Here is a 23727-nt window from a genome sequence, read left to right as displayed (position 1 = left end):
TCCCCGGAGCTTGTGCTTAACAGACACCACTCCTTCTTTGATCTTATATTTAAAAACCTTAATTCTACCCAGGGTATCTGCAAAAACTTCAGGAAATTTGTGGCTCCTCTCATCTGCCACATTATCACATTGCCCAACTAGGACTTGTTCCTTGTGACCAGGTCTAAGAACCATCCTGAATAAGCCTTGGTGAAACCACCCTAAAATGTTTTGTCCTTTTACAGCAAAGTAAATTTTTCCTTAAATCTTTGTGTCTTTATATTCAAGTACGTCCTCTATAAACCCTAAAAGCTCAATCTTGTGCCCTTCATAGAACATAGGTGAGTGATCAGGTGGAAATAATCTCCTGTCACCCCATGTGTCCAAGAATAACTTCTGATTGATCATGGTGATCTTTGCACCCGAATAGGCCAACGGTTTTAAAATGTTATCACCAACATGATTGTTCACAATGGGATTAACACATGGCCCAGGCTCACCAGAGATTGGGCCAAGCTTCTTATGATTGTGACTGTTATCAGAACATGAGTCATCAACACCCACACTGAGTACCAAATCATTCGACCCTTCAATGTCTGACCCTGAGCTGTCTTCATAATCAGATTTTGTCACACATGCAACCGATCTAAGAGCATTTTTCTTTCTCTTCTGACATACTTTACCAAAATGCCCTACATTCTTACCATAATCCGCAAGATCTACAGATGGATCCCCATTGAAACAAGAAGAGCGGTCACCCAAGCCCTCGTCAGCAGCAGACTGGACTACGGAAACGCCATCTATGCAGGAACCTCAGCCAAACTCCTAAAACATCTACAATGCATACAGAATGCCTCGGCACACCTGATCCTCGACATCCCTCGCCACAGCCACATCACACCCCACCTAAGAAACCTGCACTTGCTCCCCGTCAACAAAAGGATGACCTTCAAGCTCCTCACCCACGCACACAAGGCGCTCCACAACACCGGACCGGCATACCTCAACAGTCGACTCACCTTCTACACCCCGAACTGCCAACTCCGCTCCGCCGACCTCGCAACCATCCCCTGCATCCGAAGAGCGACCACCGGCAGCAGATCCGTTTCCTCCTACCTCACCGCAAATGCCTGAACACCCTCCCGATCCACCTGAGGCAGACTCAGGACCTACTTACCTTCAGGAGGCTACTCAAGACCTGGCTGTTCGAGCAGTAGCAGCACCCCTGCCCCCAGCGCCTTGAGACCCTCACAAGTGAATAGTGTGCTTTAAAAAAGCTCTGATTGATTGCTTGATTGAATAGCATGTGACATTTTTAGTTGGACAAATGTTGCCATTTTAGGCACGTGGTGAATTTCGGCACTGGAAATACATTTTGGAAGATGGTGCCCTATCTTCATAATCACTTTTGTTACTATTCACTTTTGTATGAAATTTAGGTTTTTCCAAGAAGCCTTACTTGATTTAACTACCAATTACCGTTTCTGATGGTTTCTTCTCAAGTTCCATTCAACAAGAATACTGAGCTGCCTTGACAGAACAAGCATGTACTCTACTCCCACTGTGTCTCCAACACCAACTGTCCCATTTCCAATCCCAACATCCCTTTAGAAAATTGAGAAATTGCACATGGTACTCCTAGCATGAGGTTAACGTACTAAGCAGGATACAACAAAATGAGTAAACATCACCTCAACACTGATAACAGGATCATTGAAATGATGTGGCAATGGAAGGACAAATAATGTAGAAATTACTAAATTATGCAGCAAGAGTAGGCGAGTTATGCAACATAATGTGGCACATTCTGTGACAGTATTCTTTAGCTATTTCACCATTTTAGCATATATTAATAGTGTATTCTGACAAGTTTCATCTCATTAGTACCAATTTAACACCTAAACACTGAAATCACAATCTGAACTGTAACCAGTTAAGCTTTCAAAAGGGCCTGGAACTGCACTTTATCAGTAACTTTTGTTCCATTTGAGACAAATATTTTTCGTTTGTTTTTTTTACTAAATCTGCAAATTATACAGCGAGCAGTAGATTAAGAAACACTACTACAAAATGAACTACAGCAGTGGTTATCTCAACAGAATAGTCGGTTGTATTACCTTATTATAGGAGACGGACCTTAAACGCACGCAGATGTCGGGACAGGTCGGAAATTAAATAGTGGAACGTTGAACGGGGGCTGGATATTCCGTCTACTATAACGGAGATCTCGCTATGTTAACTACATCCAGTTGCAATGAATAAAAGGGAAATATTGATATTAGCTACAGAATTGTGTGCGACTGACGTGTCGACTCTGAAGATATTAAGACTGCCAATTTTGGATACTCTGATCCACCCGATACTTTGTAGAGGTCTTGGTACTTATGGACATCTAGTCACTTGACTATCTTTTTGATGTATGTTTTTTGAGCCTATAGCCCTGTTGGACTTTAGGATTGGTTGATCAAATATATCAAGCCTTGAGAAAGTCGATCTACGATGAAACACGTGTCGGCTGTTATCTTACGACAACTATGTGTCAATACTGCGAAACATTACCAAGCATTCTAATGCTCTTGCTATTTTTTTTTTATGCTCTTGCTATTTTGATTGTGCATATATTACATTTTTTCTATTGAAAAACACTACTGACTTTTTATGGTCAGTCTTTACTATTGGTTTGTGCTCTGTCTCTGTTTTAGATTAAGAAATACATAGTTGTGCAGAAAACGCAGCAGGCGCAGTACCGCATAATTCCAATAGCCCCAACTGTAAGTAGGAGAGTTGGCAGCCTCTACTGTACTCCTCCTGGAACAAGGCCACAATGCCCATGTATCCATTCCAATCAGGGGGCTGGCAAGCCATTTTGAGCACACCCTGCCCTCACACCACCTTTTGTTCCTAGAGACTTCGCATAATAGGACTGCTGGGGTAGTCAGCCTCGCCTTCTAAAACTGTTTGCGTTTCTAGGCGCACGTGTGATCACCTTACAATCAGCTGGCATCCTTAGTGAGTGGAAGTTTGCCAAGCAACGTTTCTTCCTTCGCAAATTCTGTACTTTTGCTTATGCCAATGTGTATGTATTGGTAAAAACTGTTGTTGGGAACTTTCACGTGAAAATCTTGAAGAAGCCAAAACATCCTTCTGGAAATCGTTTTACTGTAAAATACAGCAAAATTCAAGCTAAAATCCATCAAATGAAGGGATCTAGAGGCCAGGCACAGAAATGTGTGAGGGGATATGAGAAGTTACATCAGGGGTCTAGTGGGGGATGATATTGGACAAAAGCCTTATGGGTGGAACAGCGAATGCCACTTCCCTTTCTCACCCCTCCTGGGCCTTTTATTTTTTTGCTAATTTCAAGCACTGGGAACAGGGCTATCACTCTCATTCCTTGCCCTCCCTTGGCCTCTCTTGCCCTTTCTGATGCTCGCTGCCAATTTCCCCTCGTGCTTTCATCAGAATTCAATTTCCTCCCAGTAAGTTAACACCAGCCAAACTTCACATGATTTCTTTCTCTCAGTGATGGATGAGCCCACTCGGGGTCTCTCCGCCTGTCCATCACAGCCACGACGAAGAAAAAAAACATCACACAAACAGTCTCCATTCGAAACGTTTTCTTGTGCTTTAAACTGAAATATTTATTTTTCTTTCGTGTTTTCCATCTCATGTCAACCCCTCTTTTCACCCTCAAACCTCTCTTCTCGAGATTTTATTTTTTGTGTGTTCGTGTATATGTGTGGTGCTAACACCTCTATCCATCTCTGAGAGAAACACCATTTATTTTGCACTTCCTAGATAATTTACTTTTTTCTCCCCTTCCCTTCTACAGGAATTCTCCATTTCCCTATAAAATGAAAATTCATCTAGAATTACATCTTATGTCATCATTATGTTTATTAAGCGTGGATGATGTATATGAACAGCACTGGCTTGCTGCTGAGTGCTTAATGGTGCATAAGATTAAGCTGAGACTCTCAGCTGCGCTGCGACTCCCCTCCGGTTCCCATGTTGTAAAGGCATGCTGGGAGTACAAGTTCCAAACGGACAACCAGGTGAATACTGCTAACATTTTTTACCCACAGCCCCCATCGCCTTCTGCCAAGCATTTTTCTCTTTATTTTTCGTTCGTTTTGTTTATTTAATTTTCGGTGTTTGGGGGACACCCGGTTGGAAGGCTTTCTCTCCCACGCTGTCTGGCAGTGGGAGGCGCCAAGAGCAGCGCACATTCTCAGTGTGGCAGTGACCCTGGCACCTCCAGACCCCTTTTTAGAGCCAGTAGTGTGGATGTTGACTCAGAGGGGCATTGGAGACGGATTCTAAAAAAGCAGGGCCTCTGAATACTGGAAAAGCCGGGGGAAAATCAGACTGGTCTTTAGCTGGAGGAAGATGTCTTTTATGCTCTCAGCTGTTAGAAGGAGGTCGTGTTTGCCCCTTCACAGATCAGTGCTGTGCTGCGTCCGCTAAAATCTCAAGTTCTCCTCATGTCAGATGGCGTATTTCACCCGGCACTTTATCTGTGGTTCCACCACGTGCCACAGTAAATTGCAGAAGTGCCTATCGCCGAATAAGAACCAAATAAATAGATTATTTAACGGGAAACATCTGACAAAAAATGTAAAAACCAGTTGGCGTCTCTTGTTACCACCACTCCAGGGAAATAACCCTCCCCTTACTTTTCCATCCTAAAGCTCACTATAACCATATTTTTATTTTTTTATCGTTTTCGCATTCTCCATCTTCTTTTTTTATGCCTCTGGTTGCTCACTGTCATGTCGGTCCACATATTCCAGTAATGGGATTTCGTTTTACAGATCATTGTTTAGAGGCAGGGCTCGAGTCGGGGTACCACGCGGGTGGACGGCGTCCCCCCACTTATTTTACCAGGAGCTTGATAACTATAAACTGCAACTGAGTGCAAGCCTCCTTTCGCGACCTCACTTCCTGTTGTGACGTCAGCGCCCCCCCACTTCTTTTTTTAGGACTTGTGCCCTGTTTAGAGGCGTATTAGACCAATTAAGTTAAACCAAAAAACTACAACACCCACAATGCATTGGATTGCCAAATACTATGGAATAGACAAGGTAAGTCTGTTAACGCCACAACCGTCCCATTCACACCTATCTTCGGGTAGCAGCATCCTTGTCCGTAGTGAGTACAACGTCACGCGTAACTGCGACACGCATTTTACTCATTTCCCGACAGCCCGCTTGCCTTCACTCCACAAACACACACGTATCCCTCTCTCTGGCATCCACCGCAGAGAGCAGGCACAGCAATAGCAGCAGCAGTCTATGACAAAAACATTATCCTTCTGCTGCTAAACAATCCAATAAACCTCTCCACAGGGAGGAAGTTAACCTCTTGTCTCTCTTCGGCTGACGCCTGGCAGCCCACGTGACCGCTGCCACAGTAAATTCAAATCATTAGTCTCCTCACCCCATCAAAAAACTTCTATTAGTAATGGAGACCTCGCAGGAGACCTTCCGCGCAGAGCACTGGCTTCCCAATTCCCAGCGGAAAAATTCTGCCGCGGAAAACTAATTCTACTTTTAATAATCTGTCATCAGGACCAGAGGCAGTCATAAATTATATAGGGAGCATGTGTGAGGAGCCGTGCCACGGGAGGGAAATCAGGGGAGAAAGGGGGCGGGGGAGCAAGGAAAGGGGGGAGAAAAAAAATCAAAGCCCAAGTTTGACAAACTTTCCTGAAGATAAATAATAACTTACAAACTGGATTAGTTGTAAAGTCATGGCCCAGCGAGCAGCCGCGCCACTGCAATCAGCCTATGCAGAGTGAACCATTTACAGCTCCACCTGTCATTAGTTTCCTTTCTCCTGTAGTGTATGTGTTTTTTTTTCTGCTGCATCCCCACCTTTTTCTTTTTTTCCGTTTCGGAAAAGGATTTTTTTTTTCGCTGCTGCTTCTTTCCATTAGTGGTTTTTCTAAGTGCTCATTAAGGCGACAGTGAGAAAGGGGAGGGCTTGCTTTAATTTATCTTAATTTTTTGTTAGTGCTTTCAAACCCTGCATGAGCGGATCAATGGGGATTTTCCTCACTGCTTTCGGCTGACGGGCCACTGTAATGGCGAAGACCTGGTTCCCTCAGGCGTCTCTGTGCAGTATTTTCAACCTGGACAGAACACCTCACCATCCTTTTAAACTGGTTACCCTTTTGACAGACCTCCTCCCGCCATTCCGTCCCCTGACCTGTTTCCAGTCTGTTATTGGAATGGGATGCCCTCGAATGTCCTCCTTAAAAAAAAAAATAATAATAATAAATTAAAAAAAAATGGTAGATGCGTTTCTTACATTCAGAAAGCACAGAGGCGAGAATGTACTGAACATAAGGCAAATATATTTTCTGATTTTCTCGAAACAAAGAAAACAGGCCTTTCCTGAAATATGGGATGGGATTTTATTTAGAATCCATCCGGGTCAAATAAACTCTTAGCCTCAATCCTTGGGCACTGTAACACTGGGCTCAAAAACTGCCTGAGGGATATACCGTTAATACACGATGTCGTTGTGCCCCTGGGGAGTTTTTGCGCTTCACTTTAAGTGTTTCCCTGTGCATTGGGGAACACCGTGCAGTAACAGCCTTTCTGATCGGAATTACTGCACAGTGCTCCCTTTTGAGCCTTTATTGCCGCACCTGATGGTATTTGCATGTGCGGAAGAGAATAAAACCCAGAACCAAGTGCATTTTATGCAAGATGTGTTATCTAAAATCGGGTGCAAATATTGCTTGTGCCCGATTGTAAACGTCTCAGCACTCAAAATGAGGCGTTCATGAGGAGGGTTGCCACCTGGTTGTTGTTTATTTATGTGGATGGGTAAAATAGATCAGTGAAAACCAATTCCACTTTAATATCATAACATATTTTGAGATTGATTGAGTCCCACATGTACATTTTGACAAGAAAACATAAAACAAGAGTCATTTCATTTTAATACAAATATAAATAAAATAAAAAATTGTGATGCATACCGGTTCATTTGGACACATTATAAATTAGCATGCCCTAGCAACAGAAAGTATGCCATATCTAATTGTATTATAGTGTAATTGCATTTATATAGCGCTTGCTACCCCTGACGAGGTGTCAAAGCACTTTTTCGGCAAGTAGCACGCTACTCCAGAACCCATGAAGGATTAGTGGTGAATTAGTATAGTGAAATATAAAAGTAATTTGAGTAGTGAATATGTTAGTCAGTTATTTGGATAGTGCAGAGATAGAAGAGGAAAAAGGTTTGCATTTATATAGCTCCTGATACCTCTGATGAGGTGTTGAAGTGCTTCTTCGGGCAAGTAGCACGTGTTGAAGCGCTTTTTCAGGAAGTAGCACGCTACTTCGAAACCATAAAGGATTAGTGGTGAATTAGTATAGTGAACATATGAATGTAATTTGAGTGGTGGATATGTCAGTCAGTTATTTGGATTGAGATGGATAATGGAAGGATAGACGAAGGAAAGGGTTTGCATTTATATAGTGCTTACTACCCCTGTTCAGGTGTTGAAGCGCATTTGCGGCGAGTAGCATGCTACTCCGGAACCCACAAAGGTTTAGTGGTGAATTAGTATAGTGAAATATGATGTAATTTGAGAGGTGGACATGCTAGTCTGTTATTTGGATTGAGAAGGACAGTGGAGGGATGGAAGAGAAAAAAGGTTTGCATTTATATAGCGCTTGCTACCCCTACTGAGGTGTTGAAGCACTTTTCAGTGAGTAGCACGCTACTTCGGAACCCAAACAGGATTAGTAGGAATTAGTATAGGGAAATATGCAATTAATTTGAGTGGTGGACACGTTAGTCCGTTATTTTGGTTGAAAAGGAATAGTGGAGGGATAAAAGAGGGAAGGGTTTAAACATGTTTTTTTGTGGAGTTTATAGCCCTAGGTGGGGGTTTGGGATGAGTAAAGGGGAGGCGGAGGGGAGTTAGTATAGGGAAATATGAAATTCATTTGAGTGGTGGACATGTTAGTCTGTTATTTGGATTGAAAATAAATAGTCAAGGGATAGACAGATGTTTCAAACACTGACGGGCATAAAGTGCAATGCTGGACAAATAACCATGTGATCAAGATCTTGGACCCCATTACTACATAATTAGCACAGTGTATCCATAACACTGAATTATTTCCAGGCCTCGCTAATGATCCTTAATGGTATTATATTCATTCTTAATAATACAAATTGACGACCTACCCCATGATCTAAATCCATACCAAAAATAGCTTTGGATTTTTCTCAGTGCAAGAAGAAATAATGAGTACGTATTTGTCCTATCTGAAGCAGTATTCAATATCTATATTCATACTGACCCTAGATGAAGTCGATTGGGGATAAGATTTTAACAGTGACCTTAAGGTCAATTTCCTGGATCTCAAATTGTTCTGAGGCAAATATAACATGTATGCAAAGTATATTGTCTTCTTTCATATTGATGAAGATTTGTAAATGTAGTAGTTTCCGCAGAGAATTCGCTCCACAATTATTCAGTCGATGCCCCCAGCAGAAGACTGCTGATAGCCCCAGCACAAAAGTGCTATTCAGCACAAGCTCCAATTGGCTAATCTGAATCATAGCTAAGGTATTTAAATTACACAGTATATGATAATTTTGCCCTCAGTGTTATTCATATAAGACCAATTTTGGACATCAATGGTTTCTATTGCATGCATAATGCTATGGGGCACTTTAAGATGCTGTAGCATTAACAGATGGTAAAATGTCCATGGGCATTATACATGGTTCTAAGACCATTTGGATGCAATATTGACTTTCTTATCAAATAAGGTTTACGTTCCTTCTCAATAAATTAGAGGAAAACTTTCCCCCACTGTATTTGTATGAATTTACAATTTTCATTATTTATGTACAAGGTGCCATTCATAATTATTTTTATCTGATAACGTATTTCTACCATATCCGAATTTAGTTTTTTGACATGCTTATCTATTAAAAAAATCCCCTCCAGAACTTAGCTGTAGGATAGCCTTACTTTTTTAAAGACCTTTCGGGGTGAGATATAGTATTAGTATATCGGCTGCATGAAACAGATATGGTTGTTTTCGATCACCACCCTTGGAGCATCTCGTTCAGGTTTGGAAATAGCCTATGGTAAATCATATATCTAAGAGAAAATAACAAGGAAGACAATAAGCAACTCTGCTTTAATCCATTATTAATGGGGATTTTAAATGAAAGCCCTTGATTTCAACCCAATAAAACTTGACACCAATTTGTAGTATACAGAGCTCTAAGTTGTATTAAGGTAGGAGGAAAAACCATAACATCATATTCCCCTTTATCCGTCTCTGCTAATGTGTGAACTGTTTTTACCAAACCTGTATTTATATGATGTATACCCTTTCTCCCTAGAAACCTAATAAAAATAAATTTCTAAACGGAAATAAATATAGCCACGTTTGAAATATGTACCTGAAAGAAATAATGAAGTAGAAAACAGGCCAGGACTATGTTAGCTCTGTTCAAATTATTACAGCTGTTTTAAAGCAGATACAGGATTGCTCCTGTTCAATTTGAATATAAGGGGATACTCAATAATTATTTTTCTAGTAGGAGCTCTTGACCCTTAAATAATGTAATACGCCATAACTAGTGGCAAGTGTCTTTCAAATTATTTCCCCTTAGTAAACTGGTTGATCTTTACTTTTATAAGGGAACTTCTTTTTGATTCTCCTCCAACTACCTGACGAAAGGCTGAAAAGGACTTCAATGGAGCATGCCATGTTTTTAATTGAAGTGAATATCTCAAGTCATTTTAACTAACACATCTCGATTTTCTTCTGGCTGGAGCCCAGTGAATCTATAGTTTTTATTTTGTAAATTTTACAAAGAGCCTAGGAAATATTGGATTATACCAATTTTAAAAACGTTGGGACTGCGTAGCTGTTGCCCTGCTTTTCTGGCCCTCCAATTTCTGGAAGCAGAAACCTATGCAAAAAATATTGCCGGTTTCCTAAAGTTTTGTGTTAACCATTGATCAAACCTTGGTTAAACCCATGCCTGGTCAAATTGTCTTAACAACCTAGCACTGTTTTACAACTTATCTGTCTAGATCTTATTATTGTATTTTAATGTCGCCAATTTCAAATATTTTTGGAACATTGTAATGTGATGATTTAAATATATTGATTGTATGTGTTTTTAGGAGTACTTTTATGGTTTTCTATGAAATTTTGGAAACCGAATAAAGGAATTTGAATTTGAATCTAATGGCCTTCTCCATAATACTCACCTGAATATATGTGCCTATCTCCAATAATATCGGAATGTACTAAATATGGTATAACTATACTTAGTGGAAGAGTTCCCCTAACCTGTTCAAAGTCATGTCTAACTCTGAAAGCAATGTAGGAAGAGGCAAGAGTGCAAACCAGTCACAGTGAAAGGATATTTTGAGTGAAATAAATTGCTAACGGCTTATAGTAAGCCATTGTGCTGAAGGTATTTCCGGTAACATCAACATGACTTCCACAAAGAGGTCTTGAATTCTCACACATCTCTAAACAAATTTGCTCGCAACTGATACCACCCAAACCATGGGGCCCACGGGTGCTAGAGGTGGAGCTAGGCCTAATTGCCACCATAGAGACGTGTCGTCCACTCTGTTTCATTACATTTAATGCATTTTCTCAGGCTATTTGCTTAAGACGTGGGTTATTTAAACTTAGCAACCCTAGTCTAGCCACTTTCTGCACCCCCTCCCAGGAAACATCTCCTGTCTTACCAATCCTTTTTATTTGACTTGTTGAAAGACTTTTTAAAAATGGGTCGACGCAAATCCGTATTTTCTGATATTTTCAGTAATTTATTTTCTGTTTCAGTGGAAGTTGAGGTGGATTCGAGGTGCTGCTACTGTTTTGTGCTTTGGATCTGTATTGGTTGGGATCATGGAAGCGGCTCGGTTGAGTCTAGGTTGCTGTTCTATATATGTCTCTGTTATGGTGGTTGGCATTGAATATGGAAATTGATCTTTATATCAGATTAAATACAATCTTCAATATTTCAAATAATTGCATTCCCTTCCTTTAGACCCTACTTGTTGTGACTTTTTCAAGACCACTAAGTGCCTGTGCCTTTCCTATGTCTTTATGCAGATTCTGAAGAGGTGTGATATGAACATGTACACCTAAGATTAGAAAACTCTATAATTATACTTCCACCCACCTTTCGTTCTGTCAGTGATCTATAAATGTGTTGCTAATGCTCCACGCTGCGTGTTTTACTTGCTAAGAGACCCGCACTAAAAATGTGCCTGCACTCTGAACTTGAAATATTTCATTAAAACAATTGCATGCCAACAAGCTTCTGCTAGTATAAATCCTATTCTCCAGTTAATTTTAAAATAGATAACGGTCTTTGTTTAATCTTATTATGCCTTTCATGGTTTAGAAACCAATACGTTTTGATATGAGTGCATTGAAGCCTAATGTAATTACAGATGGGCCTATCTTATGAATTAACCAAATGTCCCAAGTTGATGTTTCTAAATATTGAAATATCATTTGATGAGAGAAAAGGAACACCGGGCTCCACCAATCTTCCTACTCGCCCCCACCCAGGGCACACATGTTCTAATTATGTTTCAGCCTCTTCCTTTTTAACGCATTACCTCTTTGGTCCCTTCTTGCTCTCATCATTACATTGGAGGAGTAATGCCTCCACAGACAAATTTGTAGGTTCAAGGTCTTTCTGAAATAAATAACAATATGCTGCTCCTCCAAGAGAAGCAAATATGCCTTCTACTTACTTGGATCGTCCTACTTGTTGTCTTCAGGCAGGTCAGCTGAGTGGAGAGCACAGGCTGCCCACATTTGGCTGGATAGGAATCCCATGATCTCTGCAGGTTTGAGGTCATGGAAGATTAAGGTTTGTAGACGTCGGACCTGTTATCATGACAAGAAGCCACCTAGCACGAGGTAAAAACACTTAATTACTTATATGAGGCCTTCTGAGCTGAGTAACTTGAGGTGCAGTGTAAAGGAGGCTATCTATCCTGGTGGCAGGAGTTACTGCCACATCTGACAAATCTTTGGTCAGAAGCCACTGAGGTATGCCCCAGCATTGGAGGACCTTTCAGTCTATTACCTAGGATGCATTTCCCTGGAGGCAGGGAAAAGAGAAATGCTTGAACGGGAATACAATGTATCGCATTGTTGAGCGTCGAAGAATAGGAGACCTGGGCATTGTGACCTAGTTATGAAGTGGAGAATCAGTGTCCCTTTTTGTTTTTTTACAATGAAGTAAAAATGGTGGGATATGATTGGATGAAGGTTCTCAAATAAGCTAGGATTTGTAGTTTTGAAGGGGTTATTGACCTTTATCTAAGTTGGCTAAACTAGCATTTTCATTCATGTCTCAAAACATGAAGGAAAAATGTGCAACGAAGAAGAGGAGACTCTTTTTCAGAAAATGTAGGAGGCAATCCAGAAATCAGTCTCGGCATTCCAAGGACCAGAAGAAATACTTGGAGAAAGTGCTGTTTTCCAATGACACCCAAGTCTTGAATTAGGAAGCAGAGGTGGCCGCTTTAAAAGAGGCAACGAATAGCAGAGAAGGAAACTAATACGTGATGACTCTTTTTCTTCCTCGTCAAAACTCGACACAAGTGCTTCTGTGGCTGTTAAGTATATTCGCAGAGAGGAAGTTTGCCAGGTCTTAGCACACGTCAGGATTAACATGGGTTTCCTAAAGCCAATCAGCTGCAGGACAAAGATCTTTTTCCTTAATGTTCAAGACCAGAGAGTTTAGCAGTGCCTTTTCAATTCAAAATGAAGAACTTAATCCTGCATGAATGGTAGGATATGGAATACTTAAATATTCCAAGTTTCCTTCAAGAGATGTATGTACTGGAGAAATCAGAGGAACACCTTCCTCATTCTATAAAGGTTGACACCATGTCTCTGTGAACCTGGAAGATCGTACACCTAAAAACCAAGTACGTAAAGAAGTAGAAAAGATGATGAAAAAGCCTATAAAACAAATGATATGGCGTTGACATCTGGAACTTGTGCAGCTGATACGGCACAATCTCATTTTGAAAATATAACCACAGCAATGTAGGAAGTAGGGTATTGCTCTAATTATCTAATCAACATGGAACATGAGGCGAGGTCTTTGTTAGATATTTCCTGCTATTCAATTAAATTATAGGTTCTCACAACAGGAACTTCTATCCTGGCCATTAGATACTGGAATGCAGATTCTTGTGAAAAGACAGTTCTGTTGAAGATTCCCTTTCAAGGGAAGAATAATGTTTGATGACCAACTAGAGCAGATGGTAAAACAAGCCTTCAAAGATAGGAAGCATGCCTTACCATACGAAGGAGGAAATAAATAACTATTCTTCAAGATATTATGATGACAAGTTGAAGAAAATATGTAACAGTCCATCTGCACACAGACAACTGTTTCAGCCAATAAAAACAAAAAATTCCTATGTGCATGGGATCAGATGTGAGAGATCAATGGATTCTGAATATCATTCTCACTGGCTATGCAATAGAATTCAAGGCCAATGCTCCAAGTTCAGGAAGCATCCTTACTCGTGTTCCAAAGAACAAGATAGAAGCCACTGCCTTGGTGGATGGAATGTACGCACTTTTACCCAAAATGGTGAATGGTTCAGTACTGAAGGAAGAAGGAGGTCCAGGGTTTTTACTCAATCCTCTTTTTAGTACAAAAGTCACCAGGAGCTTTCTGGCCAGTGATGAATTTGAAAAGGGCCAATAGCTGGATAACAACTATTCATTTGAAAATGGGCATAAAATAATTCCAATGATAATACCAGAAGATTTCATAGTGGCTATAGACTTGCAAGCTATCAACCTTCATATTCTGACTTGACACCATCATCAAAATAATCTATGGTTTGCGGTTCATGAGCAACATTTTGAATTTTCATTTTTTGGAACAAAATCCGTACCGAGAGTTTTCACAAAAGTCCTGGCAACATTGGTAGACATTCTACACCCAGAAGGGGTGCTTTTACATCCCTATTTAAGAAGACTAGCTGGTCAGAAGGTCAGAATAGGAACAGAGTCATTGGTATTTTACAGTCAAATGGGTTCTTGATAAATTGGGAGAAACTCAGCTTACCATTTCACAGGGTCTGGAGTACATTGGGACAAAATGTCATACAGATGTGGGGCTTCTGTTGCTAACGCTCTCTAAACAACAGAAGGTGGTCGACAATGTATTCAGCTTTCTGAGAAAGCGATGAACCAGGGAATGTTTGAAGATTCAAGGAGATACGTCAGCATCCGTCTTCCTGGTACCCTGGGTTAGGTTTTGTCTCAATCTGCATGTGATGCTGTTTCTGCAGATGTGGTCTACAGATTAATTCTGACCAGGCACGTCAAACTAATGTTGGCATGGTGGCTGAATCCTTCTCACCTCTCAAAAGGATTTGATTTAGCCCCTCCAACATGGCCAATAATTATGTATACCAGCGAAGTTTAATTGGGAGTTTGGATGGACTCTCAGACTGATCAAGCGAAATGGTCTCTTGAAAAGAGGGAAAAATAAAGTCCCCAACTGAAGGGTGAGGGAGGCAATTCACCAAACTCTTCTTCACTTTGCTCTTCTATTAGACAGCAGAGTATACCCATAAGAACAGGCAGTATAGTATGTTAGTGAAGGCATATGTGCACATGGTTGAAGTCTCTAATAAACTGTGCAAACAAAGATTTTTAGTGGGCAGAAACACATCTGTAAAGGCTTCTAGCTATACACATAAGCAGGGTTCAGAATGAAACATCCAATCAGTTGAGCAGACTATTACCTTCATCTCAGAATTATCAACTACATTTTTCAATTTTTGCAGAAATTGGTTGTCTAGTACAAGACTTGTTTGCAGGCCATCTGAATGCTCTTCTGCCCCAATATTGTTCAAGAATATTGTTCAATATCCCTTGGCTGCAAGGGATATTGAATGCTTTTCTCTCATTTCCTCTGATCTCGAGATTTCTTGACACAGTAAGGACAGAGAAAGCTTCAGTGATTCTGGTTGCTCTGGCCTGGGTATGCTGTGCAAGGTATCCTCTCATAGTTCAGAAGAAGGTGGAAAAAGAAGGGACACTCCCAGTTCTTCCTTCTGCACTGAGTCACCCTCAGTTGTCCTGATTATCCATACTGTGCCTCCAATTAGTGGTCTGGAAGTTGAGATTATAGGATTAAGGAAGTTGAGTCTTTCAGATCATTTCACCCCAATGGTTCAGGCTTCTAGAAAGCAGTCTTCACAGAAATCCTATTCTCATCACAGGACCTAATTAAGGACATTGTATGAGAATAGAGAGTTTGAGTCCTTGTATAATGAAAATGTTTGTATTGTCCAGTTTCTTCAGGATGGTTTTGCTATGAGTCTGAAATTGGCTACATTGAAGCGCCAGTGGGCAGCCATAAAGGCTTTAAGAGAACTGGGCAGATATCTCAGATTGTTAAGCTCTTGCAGCCAGACTTTTCAAGTTTTTTCTTTTAATATCAGACCAGTTGCTAAAACTCCTTTACCTTCGCTGAACTATTCGTTTTAGAAGCATTAAGGAAAACCTCCCTTTGAAACGTTAGAGCCAGTAAGGTATTGTCTAACAAACATGCCAACATTTGAAATTTACCCCTTGTATCAAAGAGTTGATTTTAGTGTGGTGAGACTCTCTTGGTACCTTGTTACCCCCAAGAACATTATTATTCCAGCCACATCATATTGGCAGGATGAGCTAAAGGCCACTGTACAGAGGGAACACTTAATTGAATTACTTCATGAATTTGGTGTGGCCCATTTTATACAGAGTGACTACAAACCAAAGAGGCCCTTGTTCAACGGACACCAAGGGTGAGGATCACTGTATTCTAGTTGATGACTACTGAAGAATAACTCACCGGGCAGGGGATAACCGAAAAGAACCTGTTCCTAGAGGTTGCTCTTCTCTCAAGAACGTTGATTGAGGTAGGTTATAATTTATTTCGATGGGGCAATGTGTGTGTGTGTGTGTGTGTGTGTGTATATATATATATATATATATATATAGATATATGTATATGTGTGTGTGTGTATATATATATATCCACCAACCACCTTCCCAAGACAAGGAAAGTAAATAGCCACACACCACGACAAAGCTTACATCCCTTTATTTCGAGGCAGTCGGCAGTCCTAACATGTTTCGTTCGTTTTCCTTGAACTTTATCAAAGGTTTGCGCCGCTGACATCACATTAGGCATGAGACGGAACTGCATTCACTTCTTTATTTATCAATTGTCCAGTGGGCGTTACACTCCGTCGCTAGGTTTTATGGTCCATGCAGTTCCTAATTTTATGCAATTGTTTTTACCCTCCAGTGGGTTATTTTTCATGCCAATTTCCTGATGTAAAGTTCGTCGTGTCTCAGAAAACCCATTTTCGAGGTTTCCCTGGAACCAATACCAAAGGCAGTCTTTGGCGGCACCTGCCTGTCCTGTTGCTTGCGCATTCACCAAAGGCGGTTCAGTTTCGGGCAGGCTATGGCGCTCTTGTGGCGGTGCGTCGCTTACGGCTGAACCACGCCGTTGAATATCCACCAACCACCTTCCCAAGATAAGGAAAGTAAATAGCCGCACACCACGACAAAGCTTACATCCCTTTATTTCGAAGCAGTCGGCAGTCCTAACATGTTTCGTTCGTTTTCCTTGAACTTTATCAAAGGTTTGCGCCGCTGACATCACATTAGGCATGAGACGGAAGTGCATTCACTTCTTTATTTATCAATTGTCCAGTGGGCGTTACACTCCGTCGCTAGGTTTTATGGTCCATGCAGTTACTAATTTTATGTATATATATATGTATATATGTATATATATATATATATATATATATATATATATATATATATATATGAAAATCAGCTCCTTGCAGTTCCGCTTTGCGCACCCACGCCAGCAACGAAGGAGACGGACCAACCAGGTGGTAAGTTTATATTCACAAAAAACAGCTACGCGCTTCGGGCAGACTTGCCCTTGTTCACACTGTAATTGTACTAAAAAACAATTGCGTTTTTTATATGCTTTAAAAAGTGAACACACCTCTAGTGATTGCATCATAAGTCACATGATCATAGACATAGACGAAAGGAAAGAATATTTACTTTTTTGCTCTTTCCATCCTATTATAAAACGTTGTATTTTGCAATAACGGGATAAATCCCGAATAGCTTCAAAATTAAACTAACATCTAAGAAGCGAAAATATTTCTGTATAAATACATATATAATATATATTGCATACATGGTTATCTACGAAATTTTGCAATTATTATGTCCATAAAGTGACTAGTGCAACATTTAAGAAAGCAGCAATTGAGATAAAGTGCATATATGATCGTGCAAAAGATTGTGCAAAGAAAGCAAAAAGTGCATACTGCATAGTCAAGAAGTCATTCAATATCTGCAACTATATATTCCAAGATCCCTGAGATAGTTGCGTTAAAATTTACTAAAACATTCTTAAAAAGCAGTAAAAACATGTGCATGTGTATGTCAACCTTGAATCTCAACAAATTATGCATCGAATCATGTGTTGACATTATAAATAAAAGGAAAGAAGAGAATCATCATACATTTATAAATAAATATACATATATCTAAAAATGCATAAATAGTGTAAGTAGAAAAGTAGTAGAAATTTTCAATTGGAATGAAGATATCATTTTATCTGAAAATAAAGAAGAAAAATACAAATTGATTTTTGTTGAAGTTAAAAAGCTAGATCAGTATATATAAATAAATATCTCCATATCAAAGTATTTAAAATCTTTCTCTATATATACATCATTATTTTTATCACATATATCAAACCTAATCAAGAATAGGAAAAACGCCCATTTTAGAGTATAAAGAGTATACAAAAGTATAGCAACTGATAATAATGTCACACTCAATAATAGGGATCCTAACTATTGAGTTTAAAGTTGCTGTACATATATGGATGACATAAAAGAGAGCAGAATGTATAGAATATACAGTAAATTAAATATAGTGATGCATCTCTTCCGTGGTGTTTAGTCCATTGGGCCATCTACTATCGAATTCTAGAATCATTTTTGTTTCCAACTGTCTGAGCATAAGATCTCGATCACCTCCTCTTCTCAGTGAAGGAATTGCACCCACCACAAAGTACTTAAGACATGACATCCTTATTATGGACAGTCTTGAAGTGGCGGGCAACCGGATAAGCCGGATCACTATGGATGATGGCTCTCAAATGCTGCAATATCCTGACGTGCACCTGCAGCCTAGTGCTACCAACGTAGTTTAAGCCGCAGGTGCAGGTCAGGACATATACAGCATGGTCAGTTTTGCAATTGTAACTGCCATTAATAGGCTTATCTTCAGGACAGAAAGGGGTCGAGTAGCAAGAGGCATTTATTCCAAATGTGCAGGCTCGACAGCTTGAGCATTTTCGAAAACCTTTGGCTGGCTGAAGCCATATTTTATTCTGCTTGAGTTCGGGTGCTGCCTTATCCAAGGCAGATCCCATATTTTGAGCCCTTCTGAAAGTGATTACAGGGGTCTGCGGAAGCGTAGGCCCTAGAATGTTGTCACTTAATATTATGGGCCAATTCTTTTTCATGATGGCTTTTAGTTGTCTATCCTCTTTGCTAAAGGTAGTTATCAAGCGTGGACAGTTGGAATTAGAATTATGTTTAACAGAGATAACTTGAATATCACTTTCCTGTTTTTTTTGTTTGAATAAACTTTCTCTGGTTCTAAGTTTGGACTTATCAATGGCCAATTTAAGCATGTCTTCAGTGTATCCTCGTGCTTTGAAACGGACAATCATATCACTAAGGCAAGATTCAAAATCAGTATTGGTGCTACATATCCTTTTTAGTCTTAAGATTTCCCCATAAGGGATACTGGAAATAGTGTGTCTTGGATGCATGCTGCTCGCGTGTAAAGTAGTATTACCGGCGGTAGATTTTCTGTGTAGTGTAGTATGGATAGATGAATTAGATACATACATCTCTACATCCAAGAATTGCATTTTTGTAGCATGAATATGAGCTGTAAAATTCAAGTTTAAAGAGTCAGCATTTATCTCTTTAATGAAATCATGTGCTTGCTCACTACTTCCTTCCCATAGAATAAAGATGTCGTCAATATATCTTAAGTAACATCTGATATGCTCATGCATCCATTTATTGTGTTTTATTGCGAGGACCTGTTCCTCCCACCAGCCGACGTGTAAACACGCGTAGCTGGGGGAGAAACAGGCCCCCATAGCAACTCCTCGCAATTGTTTGAAAACATCTTTGCCAAAAAGAAAGAAATTGTTATATAGACACCATTCAATTAGTTTTAAAATGACTTTGTTGTGTTCATAATACACAATGGGGCGCTTGGCTAAAAAATGGCCAACAGCTGACAATCCTTGGGTATGGTCAATGCTGGTGTAGAGTGACTCTACATCAAGAGTGATAAGCAGCATATTGGGACTACAATTTAAATTAGCAATTTTAGTTAAAAAATCACTAGTGTCTCTAACAAAGCTAGGTAGTTGTTTGACTGTGTCCTGCACGAAAAAATCAACATATTCTCCAACTTTTTCGCCCATACTTTTAATCGCTGATATAATAGGGCGACCTGGAATTGGGCTTACTTTTTTGGGCACTTTGGGGATTAGATATAGAGATGGAAGGACAGGATGTTCTACATTCATAAATTTATGTTCCTCAAAAGAGATTAACCCCTCTCTGCGCCATTGTCCAAGTAGTTTGTTTAAAGTTGTTTTTGCATTGGCATATTCTTTATAAGTTGATTTGGCATAACACATAGTATCATTTAACTGTCTATTAGCCTCTGCTATGTAGTCTTTCTTAGGCCAGATAACCAAGTTCCCCCCTTTATCGGAGTTCTTTATAACAATTTCATGATTGTCACTTAATGTTTTCATCAAATTAGCATATTCTCGTTTGATATTAGAAAATGTCTTACTTTTTTTACTTCTAGTACTATAGTATAACTTCTTGATGTCGTTGGTTACACAATCGTGGAAAACATCAATACTGTCTCTGGGCATCAAAGGCATATACGAAAATTTGCTTTTAAATGGACTCAGTCCTGCGCCTTTTTGATGAATATCAATTTTACTAAGCCTGATTTGGGTGGCCACATCAGGATCTGTTAGTGCAGTGTCAGTGGAAGTACTAGATAGATCTTGTGCATCTAGAAAGGTGTGCGCGTCTGATGCACTTAAAGCATTTACATGGTCTATAGGTAATTCATCCAAATTGGAGTTCATTTCTGGGACAGTGAGATCGTTGACAGATTTAGCAGAAAAATGTTTTTTCTATTTTAACTTTCGGATAAAGCAATAAACATCTAGCCTGGTCATGCTATAGTTGAAACTCTGAATAGGACAGAAATTAAGTCCAAGAGAAAGCAATTGTTCTTCAGCTTTACTTAGCGTGACTGTGGATAAATTAATTATTGTATTGTCTACTGGCGTTTGTTTTTCCATGTGTTTTTCTTTATTTGTTGTTTTTTGTTTATGCTTGAGTCTCCTTGCTTTCCTGCGTCTGTTTCGTCTCTGTTTATTGCTTGTCTTCGCTGTCTCGGACGTAAGGTCTGCAGTCGCTGTTCCACGATAAAATCCATCTCCTGTTCCAAGTTTAAGAACACTGGTCTTTGTGCATTAATAGGTATGGAGTCTATACTGGAACCGCTGGTTAATGAGACTGTGTCTGAACTGACTTCGTCATCTTCCTCATTTAAATTTGTAGGTTCACTGACATTTGAACTGGCCCCTAGATTTGACGTGGTAGGAGCTTTAGAGCCGTTCTTGTTACTATAAGCTTGTCTTTTTGCACTGTTATATTTTCTAGCGAAAGTAAAAATCTGGCCATTGTTGTAATCATCCTGATCACGAGTGAATTTTTGTGCTTTCCGTTGCTTAATTTTCTCCTCGTGTTTAAACAAATGGTCATTCATTACATCTGTTAACTTTTTAATTTCATCAGTTTCAGTTCGTGTCTCTATTTCAATTTCAATCGCTTTGATCACATCTAGGATTTCCTCGCAGTCGATAGCAGCGTATTTTATAAGTATATGCACAAGATTCATCGACGCTGTCAAATTGCTCTGACCCCACTCCTTTAACATTGCCGGGTTCGGCTTGTCGAAACTCGGAGCCAAAAGTAGTCGTAAACTGCGTGGGACACGATCTACTTCTGCATATTTGCTGATAGACCTGTGCTCCCACCATTTCGTTATCTCAATTTTTTTGTTTTTTTCCAAATCTTTAAATAAAGTTTTTAAACTTTTCACATCAGTATTGTTACTTTCATTCGATGTTTTATTAGTATTTCTACTGGGTGTAGATGATCCATCGAATAATCCATTTGCAGCTTCTTCGCGTTTTTTTTACTATATCGTCTGACATAGTAACTTCTGTGAATATTTGTATTTTTAGAGGAGATGTTAAGGTCCTCTGTTAAATTACGCTGTCCAATTACTTCCCCACCTGGATGTGTGCTTCGATATTAACTCACCGCAGACAAGAAAATCGCTTCGCATGTAGGTCCTCCGACCCGACCACTCGTTGCAATTTATATATATTCACATGTGTGTGTATATGCATATATATGTGTGTTATACAGTAAATTAACATTATTTTATGAATTCAATTTGTAGTAAACGTTATAAAAGATGTATTACAAGTAATTGTGGCTAAAACTCAACATAAAGGGCCTGATTCACAAACTGTGTTTTGTAGTGCACGGAGTAGTACTACAGTAGTGCAATGCAAACACGTAATCTGGATCCACTCCAACGCCAGTGCTTGTGTCAAGTAAGAACTCTCACTAATGATGTGAATATATATGAGGATTTCCAGATTACGAAAATGAATTCACAATGCACTGTGGGATTTGTATTTTTAAATCCAGTCATGTGACTAAACATTTTTAAAGCACGCACAAGCGCAATCTATGCGACGTACTTCCACCTGTGAACAAGGCTAATTAGTGCCGAAACGTTAGGAGAAGGAAGCATGCTGCGTTGCTGGTTTCTGAATAAAAACCTTATTTCCAGCATTGGGCCTCAATCTGTTTGTTTGCTCAAGTGTTCTGATGGGCTGCTCCGTGCCCATTGTCTTGAGGCCGCCCTGAAGGGTCGGGGGATCCGGAGCTGGAGGAATGTGTTGTGGATTGAAAATTGTATCATTTGATAAGCTCTACATAATGTGTTTAAACTTATATACAAAAAAAACATCTTTTCTCATGAAATGCAAGTATTTGGATATGGGTAGACGAAACTGATAAATTATGCATGATGACAAACTGTAAATAAGAGGGGGTGCAATCCATGTTTAGGATTGCCATTGCCGATCCACGGCAAGATTATAACATACACGTGTAAACTGAGTATGAAACTATTACAGTTTTGTGAATATTATGCTGGCAATGTGCGCTAAAACAGCTTTATAGATGGCGCTGATGTTAACATATGTGGCGTAGTCCCTCATTTATGTTCATCATGCATTACAGGCTCTTGAAAAATGGCGCCGCGTAGCACGTTCCTTTAGACACCGAGGAAGGGACGCTTCCCGAAACGCGTCTGTCTTTAAAATAAAATCCGTTTTTGCTGAAAGATCCCATGAGTGCTATATTTCTTCCCGTCGACAGATCTTGGGGGAGAACTTTGGAGCGTTGATATGGTTTACAGAGATAAATGATATACCAGTATGAATTTATATTCATTGTCATTAGCGAGTGGGATATAAGGTAATTATATACCTCGAATTGTGAGGACTAAGCGAGGAAAAATAAACCCATTCAGGGTAATGTAATTCGAAGTTGAATTTACATGAAATGATTCGCTGACCCCACACTGCATTACAATCAGGATTTCACTGAAACGAATGAAATGAAAACTATGAGAAATGTGACTTAACATTTTGATTGGTTAGCGATAATACCAATGTAAGACGCTACAAGATGGCTGCCAAAAACGAATGATTTTATGTGCCTCTTTTTATGTTTACCATTTTTTTACCATGTGATACATTTTTTTGAAAACTTTATTTAAAAAAGGAAAAATGTCTCTGTCAGCCAACACTGACGAAGGCGGCAACGCCGAAACGCGTTTGTTGACTGCATGTGTGCGGTAAAATAAATTGAACGCAGAGACAAAGGAAAATTGGCTGGAGTGTCCTTACTTGGGGAACAGCTCGGGGATTCGAGCTGTGTGTTTGGAGACGTATTACGCACTCCACCGTGCGTTAAGGAGGCACCCGGGTGAAAGAGGAGCGGCAGATGGTGGACGCGAGTTATGGATATATATATATATATAAATGTATATATATATACACATTCCTCCAGCTCCGGAATGGGTATATATATATATATATATATATATATATATATATATATATATATATATATATATATATATATATATATATATGTGTATATATATATATGTATATATATATATATATATATATATATATATATATATATATATGCCACGAAAGTTCCAAGAATTGATAGAACTGGAGAGACACAGCGGGGATTTCAGATTTCAGGTGAGGGCTTTAATTCAATACAGCATTGGCATTACGCGTTTCAACTTAATGTCTTCCTCAGATGCCTGCTTTGATATTGCTTTTTCACGCCAGGGCACTTTAAATACCTCCCCTCGTTCTGTCGTCAGTGGACAATCCAGGTGCATCGGTTTAAGTCAG

Source organism: Lissotriton helveticus, chromosome 5_1 (assembly GCF_964261635.1).
Source record: "Lissotriton helveticus chromosome 5_1, aLisHel1.1, whole genome shotgun sequence".
In the NCBI taxonomy this organism is placed as follows: domain Eukaryota; kingdom Metazoa; phylum Chordata; class Amphibia; order Caudata; family Salamandridae; genus Lissotriton; species Lissotriton helveticus.
Note: the sequence above shows the minus strand (reverse complement) of the source record.